A 23128-nucleotide genomic window follows, 5' to 3' on the forward strand; every position below is an offset into this window, starting at 1 on the left:
CTGTGCAGTAAATAAAGTCTTCCATGTTGACAATGCTAATATTATATTTTAAAATAGATTTGCATTTGTGTTTTTTGTCATTTTTTATTGCATTTTATAAATCCCAGAGCAGAGACCCACCAAGCTCACTTGGAGAAAGCCCCGTTTCTTGGGATAGCACCATGCAGTGACACAGGTGATCAGATGGATTTCAATATGGTTTGCTGGCTGGATCTGTGGGGAACTTATTTCAACCAGAATAGCGGGTAGGAGTTTGGAGTACAAATTAGGAAGGTCAATTTTAAGTGGATTTTAAAATTGAATGATTTCATACAAACAATTTTCAAGGGTAAACATTCATAATGCAAAGTAATCTTAATATATTTTAGTCTGATTAGTGCATGAAAACTATTAGATAATCATGGGAAAGATGGGAAGTAGGAGCAAGAAAACAATTTTATCAGTACTTCTAATTCTGGGATATAGCAAAGCCACTGTGGCAGCTGGGGGACAGAATAAGAAATTACTAGTAAACATTATTTTTAAGTTATGCACATGTTGTGTTCTATGTAATAAATATTTTCTAATGTACGAAAAAATATATATTTAATCAAGTTGTTTTTACTTACTTTTATGTTTCGGTAATGCACAAGACAGGTAGCTGGAAAATGCTCTTCAACCTTAAATCACGTACCTAGAAAATAGAGGTGAAATATTTATTTACAGAAAAATATCTGCTTGCTATTTAATTTGTTCTTAAAATACATCCTCTTGATTTAAGAACACCTTAAAAGATCTTTCAATTCATTTTTTAGTCTCTTTTATCACTACGTGAAATAATAAATTTCTAGATGATTTTTAAAGATTTTTCCTTCCTCTGCCTACTTTATGAAGCCTGTTTGTATCACCAAATGGCAAAAATCCCTCACATGAAGAAACTTAGAGGGCAGCTGAAGGATTATTGGAGTTGTAATAATGTGAGAGGGGTTTCCTGAAGGTACTGAATGTAACTGAATGTAAATTCTAGGACAGTTTGCCTCATCTTAGTGTAGGAAATATGGAAAGAAAGTTACAACACCTCTGAGAATGGAAGATTTTAATTTTCTTTTCAATTACTGAAGGAATTCAACACCAGTTCTGTAAATGTACAGAGCATGTTTTTCTGAGTTAGTCTGATTAATAAGAAATTACAACAGATCTGCTCAGCACTGTGGGAAAGGTCAGTGGCAACTTTTGAAAATGAGGCCTTGGAAACACATTGGCCTTCCAAAACACAGTAATCCAAAACTGCCAGTCTTATTTTCCTCCATTTCTGGCATTACAATTTAGCTTTCTGATTCTCCCATTTTCATTATGTGCAGCATTGTGTAGATCCATTATAATAAATTCTATTACTTGGAACAATGAGGTTGAGCATAATTCAAATCCTGAATTAAATGCAAATCTAGCAGTAGAAAAATGGATTTAGTAGTGTGATAGGATTTACAATACAAATATATTGCATTAAATATAAAGTTTAATTAAATAAAAGAAATAGATATTTTAAGGACTGGCATTCAAGCTAGCATTGTACCTGTGACTAATTAAATGTGTGCACTGTGAGAATACTGTGGAGATCACACACTGGTGCCTTTGAAAGCAAAATACAGCTGCCTTTGTAAATACTTTTACTCAATTTTGGACAAATGGTCAACTGGAAGAACATCTGTAGAAATGTCCTTTTTCCAGGGTCTGAAACGTTGGTTTTGATTGCATAAGTAACTTAGTGACTGAAATTGCCAAGCCTTTCTACGGAATGGAGTTACTGCAGGACTATTGCATTCTTTCTTTGAACTTCAAAACAGAAGAAGAACAGATTTCAAATCACAGCAGCAGCCAGATAAGTACAACCTTAATCGTCCTGTATATGCAATATCAGCATGGAACAACTTTAAAGCTTTATGGCTGGGTAGTTCTTTGTGCTAACATGTGGATCAGAGTAACGTGCAAAGGAGTCGGGCTATGAACCCAGGACAATATTCCTATATTTCTGTTTAATAATGATTCCTAGTTGCAGAGAAAAAAAAAAGTCACTATTTTCTTATTCTTTTAATGGGGAAAGTGTTTTTTTTTTTTTTTTGTGAAAACTACTATTTTGTACATGGAAAAGCAAATTAAAGTAATTAATTGGTGTTTAGAAACATGGAAGACCATTCTGGTGTCTTTCCATGACAAGTACATAAATCCCACAAATACGGAAAATACACTCCAAGGGAAAAAATTGTCCTATTTTCATTAAGCCAAAGAACTTTCTTGACAAATTGACCACTTTTGCCAAAGAAGTGGCAGCAGAATGCTTTAAAAGGCATTTTATAAAGCTACACAATTCAAACTAATTGCTTTTTTAAAGTGAAGTATTTGTAGCAACTGGGAAGTGGAGGGAAAAAGGAGGGAAAAAGGAGGGGAAAAGTAGGGGAAAAAGGAGGAAAAATGTTTCCTCTGTATGAATCTCTCTGTTTCTTTGATGACGAAGGGAAATGAGTGCAGGCAGACTTTAGTTGCAGTGATTGCACACAAACAGCACCTGCTTCCATTAGCCACAGTCATATGACAATTGGAGACAAAAATATGATTGCTCAACATTTTCAGAATCTGTAACAACAGGTCATGACTAAATACCCCTCTCCTCTATTTTAAACTCAAGGAGAGTCACATACTTAGATTTAAGTGCAAATTGAAACCTTTCAATTTAGCTCGTGTTTCTTCTAAGTAATTCTGGCAAATGTATGTTCTTTAATGATTCTTCTCAAGCAGAAATAGATACTGAAATCAAACCTGACTCATGAAGTCCTAGGGAAGGCAGGATTTTGCTTACATTTTAAACTTCATTTTAAAATTTCCTGATTATCAGTGACATTTCCAAAAGTGCTGAAGAGCTGTGCTGTGGGATATAAAGTAGCTTTCTTGCTTTTAGCTCATCTGTCTTTCAAAGATATTTATCTGAAACTCTGGTTATATTTGAAGCCCCTAAAATACACCAACAAAATATTGATAACTGTCAAGGATTAGGACATGCAAAACTAGACATAATCTTAGTTTTCTTTGAAGGTCATTAAAATTTTTATGTTGCAGATAAAAAATATTACTCATTCCCTTATTTGAAATTAATTATAGTATTTAATGTATTCAGCATACTAAACTAGAAAAGGTCATCTGCTCTCTGGGTAGATGGGGTTCTCTTGTAGCACAAGAAATGTTAATAATGATGACCCTAAAAATAAATGCTTTAAAAAATGACACAATTGAAATTTGAAAATAAATGTGGTCAGGTTTCCACTTCTATGCTACAGTATTGCCTAATCACATAACAATGTCACTTCTGCGCAAATCAACTATTTTTATTTTGACCTGAGCCTTCACATAAAGTATTAATTTACTTTGCAGCATAATAGAACCAGTTCTGCTGTCACCACAGAGAGCTGCTGTGCACTGCATTGGAAAAAGATATGACAGAAATTTCAGCAGAAGCTGAATTTAAATGTCTCGCCTGTAATTTTGTTCAGTAGCATCTTTGTACATCTGACATGTGAAATATGGTTTTAGCTTTTGAGACAACAAATGACATTTGGTTTTGCTAAGATGGCTTAGCAAGGAAAAGGCACATTCAAAATAACTCTTGTGTTACCATAGAGGTGTCCTCTGAAAAGTAGCCTAAATATCAATGGAATATTTAAATACTTAGAAATTTTTCTGAAAATACCATTAACCAATTCAAGTTATTTCCTTCTGGAAATGCAGGCAAGTGCTCTGACCTAGTTTTATGCATTTATTTCTCCACTTTTTTTTAATCCCAGCCCTCCCAATTAAGTGGACTTGGCAGTGTTCTCCTTAGCTTTTGGAAAATGCCAAAATATGAAGTGATCTCTGAGAAGACAATGAAGAGCACAGCAAAACTTGAACACATTTCTGTCCCATTTCACAGAGTGCTAAGTCTAGTGCATTTTGAACTTCAAGAGTTAAGATACAGACTGTAGCATAGATGTAAATATGAAAGCCCAGTTTTGCTGAATTAAAAATATAAACATAGCTGCTTGGAAACACTAAAAGGCATAAATTTTTAATTTATCAATGTGATTATAAGATTTCCTTAAAACCAGATGAACTTCAAATGTCCTTATCATTAGCACGCTGGTATTTTCCAGTATTTGTATTTGCTGGCAACCTTTTTGTCCTTCCAGGAGAGAACACTTGTACTTATTTACACAAAATAAAGACAGCTTCACTTTCTAAGCTCAATATTTTGGGCAAGCAGTAATATACCAGCCTGCTAGCCAGTCTTAGCAGGAAATAGTCCTAGTGCTGATCACAATGAGATGACTCGTGGTATCAGCTCATTTTGAGAAGTTTAGTAAACATGTTATCTCCAGCACAGGGCTGATGTAATGTTTATAAGTTCAGTCGGTCCCATTTTGCCATTGTTGGCCATATGCTTGTTACCAAAACATCCTAAAAGTCTTTTCTTCATCATAACCTTCTGAAGGTTACAGATGATGTTTCATCATGATCTAACATTTGAAACACGTTTAAAGAGAAATCCCCCATGCTGTCAAACACTTCCCTGAATTTAAAACTTTAATCCTTACTTATGATGAAGCTTGAACAACTTGATACTGCAGAAAGCTTTTTACTCATCATTTGATCTGTACGTATGTAGAATCCATTTTGTCTAAATAATGACTATGTCAAGTTGTATGGTGGATTATCTACATGACTGCAAATGTTTCCTTAACATTATGATTAGATGAGCATCTATATTTGTTATCATAAGGACCAATATATGTCCTTCAGGACACTTGAGCTAAGGCTGACTTATAATCACAGAGGTCAAACTATAGCTACCAATTAGAAGGAAAGAGTAAAAACTATGCAATCTACATAACCTGTTTCATCAAGGTTCTGAAAAGGCATCAGATTTATTAGCACTCTTTTTACACTCAACACATTTTCTATTTCAAACAGTGTCTTTAGAGTGCTTAAATTGTGACTAGGATCATGTCACACACACTTTTCTCCCTTCAATTTCCAGGCTTGTAGACTATTAGTTTAAGCAAACTCATTGTAATCCTGACACTCCAGGCTGCAGTGATTCCATCTCCTCTGTGCTGCCAAGAGGGTCTCTGCTCGTGTGTCACTATCCAGGACTTCATCAGAAATGTTGCTGATGCAATGCAAAACCAACCCAGCTCCTCAATTCTTAGCTGAGCTGTGTCAGAGGGCTCTGGTTTGTAGCAATGTTCCTTTAATCTTTCATCTTCACCTTAAGTAAGAAGCTGTAACTGAATATGCACCCCAGTAAGATCTGATGGATAGGGAAGTACAGGTTTTAGTCATTTTCAGAGTAAGCCAACACTTTCAAATTTCTCAGCATTATACAAGTACAGAATATTTACTACAAGGAAACTCCCTACTGCTCTCATGCCTCAGTGCAGCTCTCTCTTCAAGGTCTCAGCAACATTTTTAATTACCTCTGTAGACGGAAACTTCTTTCCAAGACAGACTTTCTTGGCTTGTGCAAATGTCTTGTTCTTTCCTACCTTTTGCCTGTGATTAAGGTCCTCAGGAACTTCCTTCATGACTAGCAAGGTGCCCATGAGAACTCAAGGGAGACACTTTTTATTTGCTATGTACACCATCTTTTATAATTTTTGCCTCAGCTGCTTCCAAAGTTGGGGTTCCAGGTCTGTGTATAAACCTACAGAACTTAGCTCTGAGGCTGATATCTGCAAGGGTCAGAGTTGTGTCACTTCAGAAGCACTGAGGACACAGTAGGAGAATGAAACCAAGTAAACAAAATGCTCCATTGCCAAGAAAGGGAGAATGGAGAATCTGAGATGACAAATTGTATAATTTACTATTATTAATTACACTTATCTAAGTATTACTATACCAGCATAAAATATCTTATCTTAAACAAAGCCATAAAAACAGTTGCATAAGAAGTTTCACTAATACAATACTGGCTGCTTTCTAGCCTACAATATCTACAGACTACTAATTAGGTCAACAAAATATGTGACAAGCCCAGATAATCTTCTGAAGTGACATTACATTTTCTTTTCAGCTGTATACATCTTTGCAGAACTTCTCCTGAAAACTAGAGTTTTGCTTTCACAGAATCTCTGTATAACATTTCTACAAAAACACACCTGGGTCTGCCAAAATCAAATCTCTTTTTGCTTACATTCATCAAATTCTGTGACAGAAACAACTGGTTACTAGTTAATAATGCAACAATACTACATAATATTTGTTTCCTATTCTGATACATTTCTCCAGTTTGGATGTAAAAATGCAAGGATAGAAAGACATCTTAGATCTGCACTCTACAGTACAAGGGTGAATATAGAAGTTTTTAATATAACTGTACTTTAGTGAGAATTTTTTTTGGTAACAACATTTTGCCTCACATCTTGTTCTGTCTCAGCTGAGGAAAAAGAGTGTCCTGACAATGACCATGTGTCCACTCTAAACCAGCAGTAAGTGTTGTTACTGAAGGTCATTTCCTGCTTCTTCACAGTTTAGTACCAATCCAGACCAGCCTGAAATCAGACTGTGTGGGAGTTCAGGGTCATTTAGCTTCAAGCAAAATGAACTGGACCGAGTCATTAAGTTGAATGCTTCGTGTGATTTCAGTTTAAAAAGAAGTGTAATATGTAAAACTGCCCAGTTTGCAGATGCTGAGTTCACAGCTGCTGCTCTTGTTTACTGATGCACAGTTCTACTGCACACAAAAACCTGAGCTTTCCTTTGCTGAGACTGCAACACACTAGTTCAGGGAAATGAGATACAGAGGAAGGTTAACACAATACAACCGCTGAACTGTATCACACAAATATACAGATACTCTACAGCTCCTCCTAAATCTGTGCTTAGGTTCATGCCAGACATGTTTCACCAGGTTATCAGCAGATATTAAAAGTCAATGTGCATGAGCAATGTCCCCATTTAATGTTAATTTGTCAAGAAAGTAAAACCAGGAATTTTACAAGAGGACTTTCTCTGAACTTCTGCAAACCAATAAAGCTCATATGAAAAGTGCCTGAACCTCAACAGTAGATCTATCACAGCTTATGCACCTTAGGTGTCTAAGCAAGTTTTCCCTTGCCCACAGAAGTCCACAGAAAATCTTCAAAGCACTGCTCTCCACTGCTACAGTGATTGTAACAAAAATGTCATCAAGATTACATTTGGCTTACAAAATCCCACATCAACATGTCTGCATATACAGTGCCTCAAAGCAATCTCTGAAGAACTGAGCTGCCACTGAGATATAAAATATAGGACAGGTATTTTTATAAACACCTGTTTGTTACCAGTTGTCATCATGCCCCTAGCTCTGAGAGTCCCAACAGAAATTTTGCTTATTTCTTCATGGAAAGGGCTGTCCAGCCCTGGCACAGGCTCCCCAGGGCAGTGGTGGAGTCCCTATTAATGAAGGAATGTAACAGACATGTGGATGTGGCACTTGGGGACATGGTTTAGTGGTGGCCTTGGCAGTGCTGGGTTAATCATGGGACTCAGTGATCCTGGAGGTCTTTTCAGACATATTCTATGATTCTTTTTATCTATTACTGCCCTCTCTAGTAAACAGACCTTTAAAAAGGGAATATATGAGAGCAACATCACAGGAGAGATGGGAGGCAGTTGAACATAATTATTTTCTCTATTCAATATTTACTGTACTATAATTATGCACCAATATCCTAAGGCACAAAGACATGTTAATATTTTCAATTTGTAGGTCTCTAATAAGTAAGAAACAACACAAGTGAAAAGGTCCTTCCATGTTTAACCTAGTAAGCAAAAATTGAAAGGCAGGAAAGATGCTGAAGAGTCACATGGCCTTGAGGAACAAGGCAAACCTATTCTGCGTTAGGGAAAGAAAAGAGACTGTATTCAGTTAAGCTCTCACCACAAAAAAAAAAAAAAAAGGAAAAAGAAAAAAAGAAGACAAAAAAAGTTATGTTTGTGAAAAATAACAGTGTCAATAAACAGGATTAATTTTCAAGAAGAAACTTATGCTTTTTTTCCAGCAGACTTGCTTTTCAAATTAATCTTAAATACATTATTCCATATTTGAAGTCAAACTCAGTCAAGCTCTTGGGGTCGTATAGGTTTGGTTGTTTTGTGGGGCTTTTGCCTTGTTGAAGGCCTTGTCAGGTATAGCCTGATCTGGAAATAAGCATCTGATAATTTAAAAGTAAATGTTTTGCTCTTCATCAGGCAATCAGTGAAAAAAGGAGCTCTTTTTCACAGTCAGCTATAAACATTTCTGATTAATTTTTTACTTGGATTTTTGCTTATTTTTTGTGATTTTTATTCAATCCATGTGCCTATTTTTATAGAAGAAATACAAGAATACGTGAAAATATGAATAAAGAAGTACAGTATAGGGGGCCTGGAAATTTTGCATACAAAAGGTACTGGAAAAGGACATTGGTTTCCTTTTTTGTATGATATTAAGAATACACACTTCTCCTATATTTAGTAACACTGATCCCTGTAAGGGGATGGTTTTGAGGTTCATTGGTAGTAGTCATTCCATGGATATTTGCTCAGTGAAATACAATTACCAGTTTCTAGTCAAGGCAGGCAGACTGGAGATGCACCTGAGGAACCCATGATTCCTGTTTGAGCAGCTGGAATGGAAAGTTCCCTTGCAAAGGCTGCACTGACTTTGCCATTGCTATGACAAGTGCCAGTGATTTCCACCTCATTGCCAGTCAGGAGCTGTGTCACCTTGGCCCCAGTGGGACAGGAGCTTCATCAGCCACTGGCTCTGAGTCCCACTCCTGGGAGCACAGCTGGGCTTGAAAGGGACCCCTGGGGACAGGCAGAAAACATTGTAAAACTACAGGGACAAATTGAAATCTTTGCCTCTGGTCAAGGTGGTAGAATCTCTGTTAAACTTTCTACCTCCAGAAATCACTCCCAGCATACCTCTGCTTCTCCAGGATCCCCTTGGAACAGCACAGGCACTGTGGAGCAGAAGGAGAGAAGGCAGAAGGCTAAAATGTCTTATATCCTGTCAACCCAAGCCTTACAGTGGCACAACAACACTTGGGACCTAACCAGCTCCTTCTTTTGTTCCAGTCTGTTTGTCTCTGATGAACACACTGCACTATAAATTGATTCCCAGAGCAATGAATAAAAAATGAGCAATTAGGCAACCTACTTAACCTAACCTTATTCCCACCCTTGTCCATCTGGTCTCATGCTAAACAATTCATTTAAGAGGGACTCTTACAAACAGCCACTTCAGTAACTTTCCTTTTTAATGTTATTTCCCCCCCAACTATAAGAGGCAATCTCTGTCACAGTGTCTCCCTCCTCTGTGTTTATATTTTGCATGTCCTTTACAGCACTTGTCCTGACCACCTGCTTTCCTATCTTGCCAATATCGACACACTGAGTTCTCTTAAAGCAAACATTTCAAATGAAACACTGCAGAGGGGAGGAACCATGAGGCAGCCAGAGCTCTGCAGTACAGGTTGGATCAATCACTGCGTACTCCCCACTCTGGAGCAGCAGGACCATGACTATGTCATGCAAGACAGTTGGTCAATACCAGAGCACTGGAAACAGGATTCCTCCCTTTCTGCATTTTAAGTCTGTGTTCAAATCTAAATAGAACAATGTTTGTAAGAAAGAAACCCTATTTCTACTCCTGGCCATTGCAATTTCTGTACATGATCCTCTAAATCTTTTGAGGAGTTAGGGTTGAGAAATTAAGTTACTCACAAGGCCTTGCATGGCCAAATCCTTTTGGAACATCCAAAACACATAGGTGGCTTTGAAATGCTCCTGTCTAAGCTGGTTATTTCCACAAGAAACAAATTTTCATTAAAATGTCTTTTTCTTTCCAGTAACTGCATAAACCCCCCCAAGCATGTTATGTACCCTCAAGAGGGCAGCATGGTATTTCAAAAATCACCTTACACAGGGAATAATGCCTTAGCATAAGAGCAGGCTCTAGTGACAGCATGGAATTAGTGTTGTTGTAAACATTAGTTATAAAAAAAATTATGCAAAAAAGGAGGTAAGTCTGTGGCAGGACCATTTGCTCACCTGTCCATTGCTGCTGCTCATGTAGTACTACATGGCTCAGAGCAGCAGGTGATGCAGGACTGCAGTTTCCATGCCAGTTCTTGCTTAACCAATGCCTACTATGAGCAATTGATTTAAAATTGTGGTGGCACTGGGTATAGGACAAGAAACAGATGAGTTCTGGGATAATGAAATTTTTGCCTGCGAGTGGTAATAACTCTATTCATGCTTTCAAATGGTACAGAGAAATTTAGGATTAAAGGAACACTGACTGCAAAGTGATCCCATGAGAAACTGTGTATGGTTGATTTTTATGGCTCTGCATCATTTTGTCCTTCCATAAAAGTATTGTTTCATCATAGAAGACCTTTTTCCCCTCTCTCCTTATATAAAAATTTCAGTGCAGATCTATTCTTCACCAATTTATATCTTCTGATTCTTGTGTCAACATTATTGGTTAGCCCCTACACTGCTTCTACTTTAATTAAAAATGTTTCTGTATTTCATGCTATGACAAAATCTTCCCTTATCATTTTAGTAACAATTCTCTCTGCCTGTTCCCATGTAAATCTTCTTCCCTGAGCAAAGATAATAACTATATTCTGAATGAACAATCCCTGTCACTGTTCTTAATACTTCAAGTCTATTGGAAATTCATTATGTCACCACATGTGCCTTTTCAAGCACTGATGAGTTAGGGATGCATTTGGAAGACTCGGAGAAGGAATAAACTTGGGAGTTAGCTGCAGGTACAGGCTCAGATTTTGCCATCACTGTGCAACAGGCCAAGACAAAGAAGATTGTATCTCACATACCTCATTCTAGAATGGTGATAATATCCACCCATGCTACTTTATAACTGATACCACAACTATAAAGTTATATAGAAATATAAAACATACCATGTATCTTAATTGGATACTATTCAGCTCCCTAAAGTAGTGCATCTGCTGGAATTCCCACAGTGGTGTCCAAGGTCAGCTAAGTGCTTTGATACTGGTATATCACTGCATAACCCATAGCACTCCCTGTCTTAGAAGTTTCTTTACTCAATTGAATTTTTGAAAACAAAACCTCTCTCATTCTAGAACAATGCTTACTTGAATTTTTCCTTAAATTGGTGTGATTAGTTTAATCATAAATCCTGGGTACTAAGGAGAAAATTTCTAATAGCACTTCTTCAACTACTCCTGTAATCAGATAAGTGCCCAGCAACTGTGCAATGGAATAATCTGCAACATTTCTCATATAGTCAGGATCTTATACATGATATCCAATATATCAAATCTCCTCAAGTTATTTTTCAGCACAGCGTGTTTTGATCCTGTAGGAAATTATCGCTAGACTAAGCCAGCCCTGATGGGGGCCACTGAGATGGCATCAAACCCCTGCAGTGCTGGGTCAGTGGGAGCTGGGTGAGTTCTAAACCACATCCAGAGAGCAGAGCCCTGTTCCTGTGTGTATCCCTGGGTGAGCTGGATTTGCTGCCCTGTCAGCCAGAATCCTGCAGACATGATGGTGATTTGTGGGAGATAAGCAGTGCTACAGGGGAAGAGGAGCTGATACCACATCACTGGCCTTATGCTTACCTCTAGCAATCAATTTTCCCTCTCCCTGAGAACATGAAATAACACACTGTGAAACAACAAAACATCCATAGTATCTGGCATTGCACAGCATCCTAAACAGAACATTTCATTCAGTCCTTGGCCTAGGAGCTCGGTGATGCCAGATACCAATTCCAGCTATACTGACACACAGAGAGCTCCAGAAAGCACAGAATTTGAGAAACAACTCAAGGTGACAGACACTCTATCTCCTGCGTGTGATGTAGTTCAGCAGCTAACACTGTTAATGCAAAAGGAAATGCAAAAGCAAGTTCCTTTCTCATGTTCCTTGTTCACCAGACTGTTTGCAGGCTCATTTCATCCTTTAGAATCTATCCCTGCCTCTCGTCTATCTAAGCAGGAATTTGTCCTTCTCTCCTAAAGTTTATTAGGGGAAGCAGTTTCAAGACTTCTGCATATGAAATAATAATCCAATTAGATACTCCTAATTTTACAAGCTTTCTACACATTTAATAAGTGATTTGATGAGAAACAAAGCAATCACAAAGGAGCTTTCAGACTTAATCACCTTAGAGCTGCAAAAAAGATAAAACACACCTGACTTCAGAAAGGAGCAACATTTTCATGACTGACCTATACAAGTGGTCTGTGCAATTACATAATTTCTATGAATTCAAATATAGAACTCCTACATGCCTGGATCACTGATTCATTCTGCTACTGTTTAATGCTCCTGCTTCTTATAATGCATGGACTGGGCAGATGCAACCTACAGCCTTGTTGACACTTAGCTGACTCCTCTCAGATTCTGATTCAGAGATCAGTGTCCTTGCAGGGAAGGATGAGTATACTCTTTTCTATAGATTAGTCCTCACAGCTCGTGGAGAAAGGAAAAAAGTGACAGACTGCGACTCTTGAGAATAAATCTCTACCTCAGACCTGCAACACTAAAACAGCTCTTCTGATACAGCTCAATGGAGCTGGGGAAAATTCATCTGAAAAAGGTTCTTTTTTCCTATCTGATCCCTGTATTTAATTGTCCCAGGTTTGCAGCATAATTCAGTTACACGAAGGAGGTACAAATTATGCCATTTGCACATGTGCAGTTACATTATGGTAGTGAAAACTCATGAGGGTGGGATTTCTCAGTACCAGGTACTGTCATCATTTATCCTGTGGAGAAGCTGTACAGAGAAGTCCTGCACCTTTCACTACCCAAACTCGTCCTGAGTCAGATTCAGCATGTAACCAGTTTTTGTTTTTACACTTGCCAGATGCCAGATACACTTAAAACTGTATCCTCTGGAAAGAAATGGCAGAAAGATACTGCTCTAGGTAAGTTTCCCTCCATCCCCGACACACATGCTGGACCAAGGTTACAGTTTCCTCAGGCTGGAGACATATTCAGCCTTCCCAGCTGCAGAATACAAAGCATCTTCTCCTCAGTACATGCTGTTTCAAACCTGCACTGGAAGTACAGCAAAGTACACCAAATCAGCCCCGTTTTCATGCTTCATTCCAAGTGCCTGGACTCTACATCCACCTGCACCCTCCTACTCCCAGCCCCAAGCTCTACATGACTGGACTGTTCTCTTTGCTGGCAGTTAGCAGGTTTTACACTGTATTATTTATTACCTTGAGAAAAATCAAAGGATCTTCACTGAAAACTCTAAGTAAGTAAGCCAGCAACAACAGCAAAAAAAAGCTTTCCACACTGAAGGCAGATATTCAGTGACTTCCTATATATATATATATGTGTATATATATATTCTGAGAGCTCAGCTAAGTAATTTAGTGGTTTCTACTGACTACTGTTAAAGTCTTCTTGGTATCACTGTTGGATAAAATTAACTCAAACAGAAGGCTTATATATGATGAACAAGATCTTTGGCTGGAGCATGAAAGAGATTAATGAACAGTTTTTGCACTCTGTTCTCCAAATAAGGAAAGGAACATTTCAGCCCAAAACACTCCAATTGTGAGAGCACATTGGAAAAGAAGATGAAGTAAGGTAGGCTCTGAAAGAAAGATCATAGGGCAAAATAATACAGATTAAGAAAAATTCTGTAGGAGTCCTGTTTCTTAACATGTGTTAAGATTTCTATCATTACTATGTTAATAATTGACATGAAGTACAGTGGGAGTTAGATAACAGCAGGAACGTTCAGGCCAAGACTCATTTCATTTTCCAGTGGTGTGAGGCACTGGGTAATGGGGAAATGCACAACAATTTCAGAGATGATCTTGCTTCACTGCATTACATCTCAAGGAATTTTATTCTGTCTAGAAAGAGATTTTTGCTTGTGTTGTGCAACAAGAAATGTGTTCTTCAGAGAAGTAAAAAGAACAGGAAGTTAATTTTGTGTTCATGAAAGTGAGGAATTAATAGCAAAGCCTTAAGTCAGATATAAGCTGCATGGGTATTGTGCAAGCCTCATCACACAGCACTGCCATCTCACCCCAATTTATGATCTGGAACACAGCAAGTTTTACAGCTTTTAGCTGGAACTGCAAGTTGTACCAAAGCATACAATGATTTTATACATACAAGGGAAAGAGGTAAAAGCTCCAAATTTCTTTTGCTCTTTCACCTAGCTCAGTTACAAGCTGGACACATTCTGGTGATGCACTGCACCTCCAGAGTCTGCAGATCACAAAGACAGTATTGGAGTTCAGGGTTTAAATACAGTCACTCTGTATTCCCTGAAATCAGAATGTACGTGGAAGCCAAGAAGAGCTTTCTAGTACAAGCAAGTACAAATAAATGAGTAGGATCAACCTGTGCATGGGCATGAGCTGTGTGGTCATGTGGTCAGGCCACATTTTAATTTTCACCATCATATCTGATAGCGGTAACATTTTTAATGGCCTCACAGAGTGCCAGACAATTGCAGCCCATGAAATCAGTGTCCTATGTGTACAACTTGCCAGCCTCCAGAATTCACCACAGAGAGGGAAATCGGGCTTTTACTTATCTTTACACTGCCAGAGTCCCTGCTTTCTAGTTTATACCACCAAAAGCCAGCTCAAACCAGAGGTGAATCTACTTCATGATACAAGAAACGGCTATCACTGTTATTTGTCCTGCATGTTCTTATCTCACAGTGTGCAATTAATCACCGCCCTGGAAATCAAACACTAAGGCATTCGTACATTCTCTTTTAAAATACATTTCAATTTCCTTTTACTAGAACTGCCTTGTGCTTTGCCACACCTGCTCAGTGCATCCATCTGCACAGCACACACTGGATATACTTGAGGAGTCTGATGACTCACACAACAGGGAGCATAGCCACCACAGAGAGAACATAAGACTGAAAAGTGTGATGCAATTACACACAGAGGGATGTGTGTTCATTAGCAAATAATCACATTTGCATGGTGAAGAGAGTTACAGTACTTTATAACTGAAGAGAAACACGAAGTTCTCTTCAGTGTGTGACCATGTCAGCCACATGAGCACCAAGTCTGTACTAAACACCAAAATCCTGACATGAAAACTTTAAATCTAATTCCATCTATTTGGTACATAAAAACATTTTCCTGATGCATGTCAGTTTAGCTTTTGTGAAGTCTAAGCTTATTCTGTTCTAAACTGTTGAAATCTAGTTTATTCTCTTCTGTCTAGAGGGATTTTGTACTTTGCAGAGAAGACAATTGGGAGAGGCTGATTTTATGGGAACAGCAGGGGACGTGAACTGGTCTCCTATGTAACGTTTATAGAGAAGGTTTCCTTGGTTTCAGCATAGCTCACAGGTACAGTTGAAGGTACAGCTTATTTCTCTTTACTGTCATTAAGCTTAGAGTACATGGCTTTAGAACAATTATCTTAGATTCCCAAAGCCATCCTTGTCCTAATCCTGTCACCTGCAGGGATGGCTGCCTTACCTCCCTCAGATTGTGATGGGTTTGTATCCATTGGTTTTACCCCTGGTACGTTTTTGCCACTCTGTGAGGTATTTTCACCACGAATGAATAATTCTGCAAATATTCAAACAGATGGCTCTGAAGATTGCTAGGCTTCAATGTGTCTGAAGGACAGCCACATTATTGCTTGAAAGAGTCTCTGCTCATTTGTTTAAAAGAACCTAATTGCTACATAAAAAGTAAAAAAAGCCTTGAACAACTGGAAATGCTGTAAGCAATACTCCAGTCATTGCACATCCTGAGGCTGATTCAGTGAAGTTCTTGTCACAGATCAAAATCATGTCCAGTCTGAGGTCACTTTGTATTATCACTCTCAAACTAAAGGCTAAAAATAAAGTTACCTATTGTATTTCAGTCTTCTTGCGAGGAAGCTAATAAAGCACACATTTAAAGCCTTATTTTTATGCACTACTTGTATTAATGGGGTGTGAACCACCACTTCTGAACCAATAGCTCACTGAGCTCTGAATCTGCTGAACCTGTGTTATGAAGGAGGGAAAATGAACCAAGTAATACTTTATTCAAAGTTTTACTGGCAGTTAGTCTGTTCTGATGATTTAACTGTTATTTACACTGAAACCAACATGCAAGAAGATTGCAGCCTATCACTCCCAAGGGAGCAGCTATGGAATTTTTGCATTCTGCAGAATGTTATGGGTTGGCAACCTCTCCTGTGTGCTACACAGATCACTTCAATCCCCTGTGTTTATCCTATAAACAAGAAAGTGCTCTACACTGTTGTGCTAAAGAAAACAGCTGAAATCTAAAGCAGCTCAGTCCTGTTTAAGCTGTCCCCAGACACACTCCCTACCACGCGGGTTTGTTTTCCATTGATTTGTTAATGAAAGCTGGCAGCAAATGCCACACTTCTACTGAGCACATTAATCATTGAAAGAAAACTGTATTTCTTCAGCTTTGGCAATTCCTGCACTACACATAAATAAGGCCTCCTGCTTTCCTGTTAACCCTGTACACAGTGTAGGATCCCCTAAAGCATTTGGTTTTTCTGCAATGGAGTATTTCTGCTCTAAGGCTGGATACCTGGTGTGGAGTCAGTTAAGATCTGAGATCATCCATCTGGCTCCCGATGAAGAATTCAACTTGTGGCAAGAAGCACAAACACTGCATGCCTGGTGCTTGGATGCTTTTGAGAAATAAGAATGCAATCCTGGTGCGGATGCTCATTTTCACAGAACAGAGTAAGAGCAATCACAGCTTAACATGACTGATTTCTGTCACAGCTATCCTCCAGCACTCCCAGCAGTGTGTGCTGAGTGCCTGTAAGGCACCAGGGAACTCCTTGCGCCACATATGCCCTTCATAGGCTCTAGCACAGCCTATCTATAACATCACCTAGTTATAGGGCAACATGAAAGGGGTCTAAGTGCAGATCCTATGAGAGATCTAATTAGCCCTTAAACAGGCCTTTTCTTCTCCTCACTCCTAATTTATGGGTTTTGTTACTAATGGTTCTCTTGAGGCAACTTGCTCTCTTGAGAACAAGTTGCCCTGCACATGCTGCTCTGACAGAAACTGCTTACAGCTCAATACTGGACCTGAATGCTCCAAAAATTGAGTTTCATTGCACTACTGATTTGTGCCATTCAGCACAAATACTACTTGTGGGGCTACTTGCAGCACTCTACTTGTGGGGACCTCTCCAGAAGGTAGGATGGCACTGTTTCTGTGGGGCAATGGCTCTTAAACCAACGTTAACAAATCATGTATTCTCTTCAGCAGAGCTGCATTATTGCAGATGATAATCACAACATTTATATTTTCATATCCCCACATTCAAGGCTTTGCCCAGGTTTCCAAGGATGAAGAGTAAATCAGAGAAATGTGGTTCATGCACCTGTGGAGGCACTAATCCAAGACCTTGGGAGTAATCAAGCACAGGCTATTTTAAAAACGTTTCGCTGATCAAATAACACAGTATTCATATGTAGTTATTTCATCTCCTGTAATGAAAAAAATCCCTGAGGTCGATTAAATGCAGTGGAGACATCAATGATGAATGTAATCTTCCTTTTGTTTCTGGTATTTACACTCCAGCTTACACAGAAGGATGTACCTGCCTGTGACCAAATCAATTGTGCTGCAGAACTGTGGAAAATTATTTTTAAGAGTTGAACATAATAAGAGAAGGCAAAAGCAGTCCTTGGTGGGGGCTTGCACATAATAGCCTACAAACAACAAATTACCACCAAAATCTCTATAAAACAGAGTATTTTAGTATATTGAATTAGGTATAACTTCTTTTTTGCCCCCCTAAGATTACCTTTTAAATTGCTTTCTTAAGTCAATCCTAGGAGAAATCATTTGATTGCACATGTTTTCATTAGTCTTTGGAATTAATTCAGTGCAAATTATAACAGGTAGTAGTTTTAATCTAGTCTACTTGGGAGTAGTTTCATTTACATTTATTCACTCTTCGGTCTTTGCCCACATGAGTACAGTGGCAGAGAATACCCTGGGCTGAAAAATGGCAGTGGGCTGTCCCAGAGCAGCACAGGACAGAACAGTTCCAGCAGGTACATTGCAGTTCCCCCAGCACCTGCAGTAGGCACCAATTTCAGTTTCTTGGTTTAGACACCTTGGCAATAGAGTTCTTGATAGGTAGGAAATGCAGGGCTTGATAATTATGCCTGCTTGGTTCATATTTCTCCAGTAGATACTGCATTCTTCAGCCTGAAATGGTGTTTAATAGAACTAGGCTAATCCAGCTTGGTGTTTCCCTGAATTTGTGAGCAATCTCCAAGTTCATTATTCTTCAAGTTATCTTTTAGTTTTCCTCTGTCCTGCAGGTTCACGCTAAAGGTGTAAGTTTATTGAGGACTGTATTTATCATAAGAAAAATAGTGAGAGCTGCAGGTCTTAGAATAATGATTATTTTATTTCTTCTTTTGACATGAAAGTTTTATGATAAGTATGACTGCAAAGAAAATAGCCCAGATGAATATTCACCGAATACTGATTCTCTTTCCTTTTAGTTCCTGTGGTCTCAAGCACAAGAAATGTTAGAAGTAGAAACAGTTAGAAGTGACTAGAAAGCAATTCCTTAACAATTTTTAAACCAATTTTGCCTCATTTGCCACAGAAACCAAGCTGTTCCCAGTTTACTGCTCTAGAAAAATTCCTTCAAATCAGATCATCAAAAAATCTGTTACTATTTGCCTAAATTGTTAGGTAAAAAGCTCAACTATACTAGTGAAAAAGAATTAAAAATAACATTTTTTAAAGCAATAACTTATTTTTCTCACCTAAATAGATAGAAACTGTTGGCAGAGAATAAACAGCAAACTAGAAAGAAAGAAGACGGAATGGAAAAATGAAAAAAATATTATCTGTGACATATTTTATGACCTACCATGACACATGCTTGTGAGCCTGTAAGCACAGAAGATACATTTTACACACAGGGTACAAATAAATCCTTTCTACCCAACAGAATTTATCCTTAGTTTTTGCTTGTGTAATACCAGTCTTTGATGTTGCTTCAGCAGTAACACCCAACTTCTGAATGACATTTAAAAGTAGCAGTGCTTTAAACCTTCTATACCATAACCCCAAGAGAACCAATTGAAACACCACTCAATTTGCAATTAGAACATAGATCAGAATTATTTTTCACTCATAGCATGACATCAAAGGCCTGAATTTGCTGCCACTTACACTCCCAGAAACAGTCTCACTTTTCCTGAACATTTCCCTAAACATGGATGCTGGCCTGGACTTCAGATGGAGTAAGAACAATGAGTCAGCCTTTTTGTTTTAACTAAAAAAGAAACAAGCTTGCAAAACCAAGGATTTTTAGTGTATCAGACAAGGTTATCCAAATAAAAGACAATAGCTGCGTGAAACCGCTAAAGTCAATTACATCTAAATAACCACTTACAGAGGTGCGATTTGTTCTTTGCCAGTTACTCATTAACCAATCTTCATTAGTCATAAAAAATGTTTTTACATGATTCTTGATTCTATAACTACAATCTCCCAATCAGTGTTCTGCTCAGGTGGCCTTGGTCCAGCTACTATCCCTTCTTTCCTTGCTAAGATATTTTGCAATAGCAACTGATGAGTTGGAGGATCCAGGCTTACATTGCAGACGAAATCTCTTGCAGTTTAATCTCAATGTTTCTGGAGTTTTTAATCTTAAATTTTATAATTAGATATGAGAAATTTTTTCATTTATCAATTAACAAATCAAAAGATTTTTATATAATTTTCAGCAGAATATTTCAGCAGTTCATTACCTGTGGGAATGTATTTTACAATGCTCTCTGCGATAAGTACAAAATGAAAACAAATATAAAACCAATTAAATATATTTCATTTGTTGCAAGGACTGATAAACAAAACTGAGCAAAACAAAAAATCAAATTCTATATAAAGCTGTTCCCCTGCTTTTCAGACCTAATTCAAAGTCCTTTACATCATACCCAGAATAAATGAAAAAAATATTAATATTAAAAATGCAGGAATCAAGACTCAGTCAACCTCAGTCCTGTGACTGCAGTAACACTGAATCTGCAGCATTCCAGCTCTGTGCTAGGTTCCATTCCTTGAAGTCATGTGATATTACTCAGAGGAGAACTTGACTCATCAGTATAATTGACTTGTATCAATCACTAATCAGCTTGCATTAATGCTTTTAATGAAGTTACAATCATGTGGTGATTTAAATAACACTGTGAGGCACAGCTTTCCTTAGAGATATCAAGGCAACTGCACTGCCAGCTCAAATGTATTCATCAAATCCAACCATGTAAAAGAAGTGTAGAAGACATGATCTTTTCCCCCAAACACTCCTCCTTGTCAAAAGCAGGAATTCCAGAAGCTCAGCCTCAGAGTTGCCTAAATATCTTTTCTTGTGTGAGCACAGCTTTCTGCTTGCTGTTCTTAACCTTGCAGACAGGCACAGATAACTCGATGCTTATCTGACAGGCAGGAGGTCTGGCAAGCTGCTTTCCAGCCTCAAAAACAAACAGTGCTCTGTGGATTGGCCAGCAGGACACTGTGGAGCACAAAGCTGGTTTGGGCTCTCCCCGTGTCCCAGTATATCAAGGTTTAAGCTTCATTGACTCCAGTATAGTGGCTTTAATCAAGATTTTTCATGGCTCAGAGAACAGTACAGCTGCTAAACTTTCTTTAATAAGGGTTTTATAGCTGGGGAAGCTGAACAGGAATTAGCTGAAAAGAGATGGCTTACTTCTGGCCTTATTAAGCAGCAATTTATTATAACTCAGGCTGCAACATTGTTTTGTTCTAACATGAAAGAAGAATGTTGGTTGAAGTGATCTAGTCATCATTGACTCTGTTCCTGTAATTTCCTGCATTTTCTCTTGCAGTATCCTTTGAATCAAGGAAGCCAAATGCACTGTGCTAAGTCTCAGGAGAAAGTCCTACATTTCCAATTTCCCCTCAGGTCAAGAAGATGCAGCCATCTTCCCAGGACTGAGTGGCAATATGGTCTTTCTAAAGCTCACCCTTAGATTTCATAGCGTTTTTACTTGAATGAAAATAATCTCCTACTACCTTATTGATAACAGAGCATCCTGTTAAAAAAAGCACTGGTATAAAGTAGACCTTGAAAAATGAACACAGCCTAGAATTCCAGTGAAGTGGCACTGAAGATTCTTCAACAAACTATATTTTACCTTTGCAGACCAGTTTTATTGTAGAATACAAAAAAAATAATCCTCTAATTAAAGATCAATTTATCAATTTTTGAGTGGCACATGTCTGGCCTTACCATAATTCTCAGAGGAACAGTCCCACAGTAAACATGACTCAGCTTTGAGGTAACACTGAGCACATGGGGCAATATTTTAACTCTCATGGAATGGCTCCCTGGGCACCTGCTCAAGCAAATAAACCCTGTTATTATTCCCACTAGCCAGGACAATGAGAAGCCCCTGCTGAGGCAGAACAGAGAAAGTACTGTTATTCCAGAAGGGGGAATTTTCACTCAGTGACGGATGGGCTGTGGGACAAGGTTATGCAGAGGAGGCACATCCATGTGTTAAATCTTGAGGCACCTGACCCCTGATGGAGGAGGACTGCCAAGCATTTCTCTTGTTAGCTTAAAGTTGCTTGATGTTCTCAGCTTTTGACCCTTGGGATTAGGTCCTTGCCTGAGGTACACTGCAGAGCAGCAGCAGTGTATTATCCCCTTTTTACCTTTCCCTTTCTCCTTTTCCCACACAAAGATGGATCAGGGATCAAGCTAAACAGATTATTTCCAGCTGGCAGCCAGAGCAAGGTAACAAATCTAACTATTGTACAGCAAATGTGTGCTTTGAAGACTCAGTAGTCTGGAACTGTGGAACTAGGAAGACGAGTTAGAATGTATTGAATATATATGATAACCTACATTTACATCCACCTGCTGTCTCAGCTCTGAAAGGCTGCTGCTCATCTCCTCTCCACTGACCTCACAGCAGGAGAAGGCATCCCCTGAAATGCATGGAAGTGCAAGATGATGTGCCATTCAGCAGAGTCTCAGCAGCAGGAGCTGGAAGTTAATCACATATCTTTTTTTTTTTTCCTAAGGCATGATATCTCCTCATGTACCATAGTCAGTCTTACTATTTTCTTAGCAACTGCCTCAGAGCTTTCATTCAGGCCACAAAGTTAAAAATCTCACAAAATCTGCCTATAATGAAAGTATATAAATCTTTCACTTGCAAACTGCTCATTAAGACTATTCCCACTGTTAGCAGAATCTACTGTTGGTGAATACTGGGTCAAAAAGCTAATTCCCTTGCAGTCCTTTTACTGTCTCCTTAATGATTACTGAGAGTCCGGAAATGAGAGCAAAAAGTATTTAATTCTTTATTCAACATGAAATTGTCTTGATTTATATTCTTGAAAAATTAATAAAATGCCTCTGAGACAGTCTATCTCTGCTGCCAGGCTTGCACAATGTATCTGCTTTATCTGCTGACCTGTGCAGAAATGTAATAGAGAATTACACTTTTCCTTTCAGTGCTGAATTTACTGTAAATTTCCATTCTTCCAGGAAGGTTCTGACAGATATATTTTGCATCTCAGATCTGACTTCAACAGGGGCACTTAGCTATTATTTGTTCCACTCATACTTTTGAATAAAGACCTAATAGTTGAACTTTGTGCCAGGACTGAAGACACAGACAGGACCATTGCAAGAGGCTGGAAAAATCAAACCCTCCTGAGCTCACAATAAAGGCATCACCCAGATGCTCCTTCTGTACCAGAGCTTATCTTTCCACAACCACAGCACCACCCCATGCAGGCAACAGTACTTACTTTCCTATACACAGCTTAGCTGGGTGTTGTCAGATTTACCCAATTCTGCCTAAAAACCAGCATCCCAATCATTCTGTACTTTGTTACATGCCACACATATTTGATTTAAACTAGTCCAAAATCTTGATTACTCTTGGTGATGATGGCACAGACTTCACCACCAGTCACAGGCTAAATGGCATCATTATTAGGATCCTTTACAATGGTGTGAGGGAGGGAAAAAGTAGAATGCTATTTCCAGGCTTTATGTATATTTTCTCAGGAAACGACTCATTTAT

At 38.4% G+C, this 23128-nt stretch overlaps 1 protein-coding gene and 1 long non-coding RNA gene across 7 annotated transcripts in view; one reads left to right on the forward strand and one right to left on the reverse strand.

Annotated features, from left to right (window-relative positions):
- C13H5orf58 (chromosome 13 C5orf58 homolog) overlaps positions 1-23128 on the reverse strand; it is an 81558-nt gene that overhangs the window by 30736 nt on the left and 27694 nt on the right. For all 6 annotated transcript variants that reach the window (XM_085073414.1, XM_085073413.1, XM_085073415.1 and 3 more), the window contains one exon: positions 609-673. The gene's annotated coding sequence lies outside the window, so the exon portion shown is untranslated. The remainder of the gene's footprint in view (positions 1-608; positions 674-23128) is intronic.
- Positions 106-20341, forward strand: LOC146431113 (uncharacterized). Its single transcript, XR_014854855.1, has 5 exons — positions 106-175; positions 12908-12972; positions 13584-13644; positions 15262-15389; positions 18832-20341. It is a non-coding gene; the product is annotated as an uncharacterized LOC146431113 (long non-coding RNA).

This window comes from Lichenostomus cassidix, chromosome 13 (genome assembly GCF_008360975.1).
Source record: "Lichenostomus cassidix isolate B80296 chromosome 13, HeHo_3.0, whole genome shotgun sequence".
Taxonomy (NCBI): Eukaryota; Metazoa; Chordata; class Aves; order Passeriformes; family Meliphagidae; genus Lichenostomus; species Lichenostomus cassidix.